The following is a 4,267-nucleotide window of genomic DNA, read 5'->3' on the forward strand; positions in this document are numbered from 1 at the left end:
GTTCTTCACAGGTGGAGAGATATTAATTTTCACGCTCAAATTTTCTAAAAGTATGTTCAGCAGGGTGCAACAGGAATTGTTATATTTATCATAAAAACATCAGTGTAGAAGTTTACATCTGACTGACTACGACATAAATGAATCATCTGCATCATGAGGCTTAGGGCTTCAATGAGTGTGCTTTATGGCTCAGTAGTCTGTGGTGTCATAAACTATATGTTAGGTTAATACGATTTGTTTCATTTAGACATTTTGCCATCAATGTTTCATGCTAAATCTTGTGGTCTCTATTTTGAGATGAACAGCAAAGGTTCCTATACATTTCCTCAACCACACTTAAGTGATTACATCTAGTTTACGCGTCAAAGTTAGTATAAATCTTGATACGTGTGTCTTTTTCTCGCTTACAACCACGATTCCTACAGATCAAAGATAATTAGTGTTCAAACTGATTAGCATTATTAGATCCACAAGGATGTGCCAGCTTGATTAAAAGACAGTAAGTATAACTTGGTATGGTTGTCATATCAGTGTATAGCAATCATTCATTCATTCAGTCATTCATTATTCTAACCATTTAATCCGATGAATGGTAGCGATTTATTAATTCATTTAATTATTTTTTGTGATTAGAACCTTTCTAAATGTATTTCCTAAGATACAATTTCGACAAAGAATTGATAAATAAGGTCCATGGTAATTTCAAAGTACTCAGTCTGAATGGTCTTTTCACAAGTCCACCCATCCATCCATTATCCTAACCGCTTAGTCTGAGAAAGGGTCGCCGGGAGTCTGGAACCTATCCCAGCAGTCTCTGAGTGAGAGGTGGGGTACATCCTGGACAGGTTGCCAGTCTATCGCAGGGCCAACACAGAGACAAACAACCACTCACACTAACTCCTATGAGCAATTTAGAGTAACTAATTAACCTAACATGCATGTCTTTGGACAGTGGGAGGAAGCCAGAGTACCCGGAGAGAACCCATGCATACACAGGGAGAACATGCAAGCGCCACACAGAAAGGCCACGCCACCAACAGAGGATCGAACCAGCAACCTTTTTGCTGTGAGACTGCAATGCTAACCACCATGCCACTTTGCAGCCCTGCATTTTGGCCACACATTTTCAATGGGAGAGAGGACTGGACTACAGGCAGGCCAGTCGAGTACCTGCACTCTTTTATTATGAAACCACACTGTTGTAATGTGTGCAGAATGCAGCTTACAATCATTTTGCTGTAATAAACAGAGATGTCCCTGAAAAAAGACATTGCTTGGATTCAGTATACGTTGTTCCAAAACCTGTATGTACCTTTCAGCATTAATGGCACCTACACAGATGTGCAGGTTACTCATGCCATGGACACGACCACACCCCATCACAGATGCTGGACTTTGAACTTTGCACTGATAACAGTCGTAATAGTCTTTTTCCTCTTTGGCCTCGAAGACACTACATTCATGGTTTCCAAAAACAATTCCAACAATTTTCCACGTCAATCCATCAGGCCCAGACAAGCTGGCAGCATTTCTAGGTGTTGATATATGGCTTCCACTTTGCACGGTTGACTTTTAACTTGCACTTGTAGGTGTAGCAACAAACTGTGTTAAATGAAGTGCTCCTGAGCCCACATGGCAATATCCTTTACACAATAATGTTTTTTGGTTTTTAATGCAGTGCTGCCTGAGGCATTAATAGTCCCAGGCATTCACTGTTGGTTTTCGGTCTTGCCGCTTGTGTGAGGTGATTTCTCCAGATTGTCTTAATCTTTTGATGATATTATGGGCTCTGAATAATGGAATCTCTAAATTCATTCCTACTGGTAATTGAGAAACATTGATCTGTCATGCTCCTTTTATACCCAGTCATAACACTCACCTGTTTCCAGTTAACTTGTTCACCTGTGGAATGTTCCAAACAGGTGGGGGTTTTTTTTCCAACTTTTCCATCTTTTGTTGCTCTTCTCCCAGCATTTATGGAGCGTGTTGCTGGCATCAAATTCAGAACATTAAATATCTTGTCTTTGTAGTGTATTCAATTAAATGATTTACATATCACTGAATTATTTTTTACTTGTGTTTTAGACAAGATCCCATCGTCAGTGGAAGTGGAGTTGTGTGAAAATAGCAGCTTAAGCAATTTTGTGTAACTACATATTTTGTTATATTAAAAAAAAAATTCTTAAACTGTATTCCCCAAGTAATATTTTTTTAACATAATATGGTTTAAAAAAAAAGCAAACACACAAAAATGGTTTTTGTTTGAAAGCATGCAGAGCCTATGCCAGTAAAGTCAAGAAAAGTTTTCGTAAGCTTCTTCTGCCATCTGCTGGTATGCAGCTGTTTTTACATAAATGTTTTGAAGGAACTTTTCTGTCCTCATATGAATATAAGCTTTTTCTGGCTTTTAGATCATAAGAAAACTGGTACAATCTGCATGAAATCCTGTCAATTAAGACAAACATTGGAAAGAATGTGTTTATTTATTGAACATATTCATCATTCATTCATTTATTATTAAATGCTTCATGTGTTTATAATACATTTGTTCACTGTGTGAGGTGTGATATTAAATAAATTTCCCCATATTATTTAAAAAATGTTCAAAACACATTTTTGTCAAGTCTCATCCTCATTTTCATTTCACAAATTACTTTCTTATCACTAAAAGAACATCTGGCTTAAGGTTAATTGGAGGTAGCTTCTCCTCTTACAACCCCTAACCAACCTACCTGATTATTTTAGAGAAATACAATTGCTGATGTAAAAGGCTGCAGTGAGAGCTCCATACCTAAGCTACTAGCAGGTAAATATTGTTGTTGCGGGTCAGCTAACATAGTTTAGTAACCTACAGCCTAGTACAGGGGTGGGCACCTCTGTTCCTTTAGGGCCACCATCCCTGCAAGTGTTAGCATTTCCCTGCTGCAGCACACCTGACACACATCAGACTTAATTAGCAGATTGTACAGAGCTTGACATAAAACTCTGCACTAGTCTGCTAATTAACCAGTGATTTGAGTCAGGCGTGCTGCAGCAGAGAAACTCCAAACACTGGCAGGACTGTGGCCCTCGAGGACCGGAGTTGCCCACCCCTGGCCAAGTAGCATCATGGTGACAGCTTTGCTTAGTTTTCCTTCAGCTAAACAGACCTTCCAGATGTGGCTTTGTATGCAGAAGTCTAGTCTTTAAATGTTAAAGAAATGATTTAACACTGAATTCTTCCAAATGCTTTATTGGACCTACGTCATATTTCTATTTTATGAATAACTTGGTTCTATATCTGCCTTTATGGAGTTGATAGAGATGATTTTGTTTCATATAATACTGAGATGGAAAGTCTTTAACACTGACGGGTAAAAATTTTGATCTGACTAAAATGTCTTGTCCTAAAGCATGGATGGCCAACCCTGCTGCAACATAGCTGACTCAAATCAATTGGTAACTATTGGCAGACTTCTGCAGAGTTTAAAGCCAAGCTCACAAGTCAGCTAATTAGGTCTGATGTGTGTCAGGTACAGTGCTGCAGGAAAACTCCGAACACTTGCAGCACTGTAGCTCTCAAAGACTGAAGTTGGCCACCCCTGTTCTAAAGCATGGAATTAATAGGAAAAAACCACTGTTCTGGTATGATGATGTAATATCTTTTGAAGCAGAAAAAAAACAAGCACAAACACGTAAGTCAGAATGTCCGGTCCACAAGATGTACTATCTTGTGGGGTTTAGATGCATCCCCTCTCCAGCACACCTGAATCTAACCGCTGAATTCCCTGACCTGCATGTCATTCAGCTCTGCAGAAGCCTGGTGAGAAGCCATTCATTTGATTCAGCTTGTAGGATACTAGATGTTGAGGGACTATTTGTGGAACATCACAGAATTGTGCAATTTTGTAGACATTTTATTTTATTAACAGTAATGTACGTGCCAAATCGCTGAAGTTTTGTTCTTGTACATTTTGTCTTATGAAAATTTGAGTGTAAGCAGTATCAACTTTGGCACAAATTCTGCTACGTTCCGGGTTTTGTTGTGGGCACTTCAGCCACATCTCGCACAACCTGGATGACAAGTTGTGTTCCTCACCGATGCTTACGACTTACCTCTGTTTTACAGCGTTTTTATTTGGTTGCCATGGTACCAATCCTGGGCTGCCAATCCTGAAGCTGGGACACTGTAGACTGGCCAGAATGCTTCTGTTCATTAACACTTACAGCGGTGGTTCTTAATCCTGGTCCTCAACTACCTTTGCCCTGCATATTTCTTTAACATACC

This window comes from Telmatherina bonti, assembly GCF_933228915.1.
Source record: "Telmatherina bonti genome assembly, chromosome: 12".
Taxonomy (NCBI): Eukaryota; Metazoa; Chordata; class Actinopteri; order Atheriniformes; family Telmatherinidae; genus Telmatherina; species Telmatherina bonti.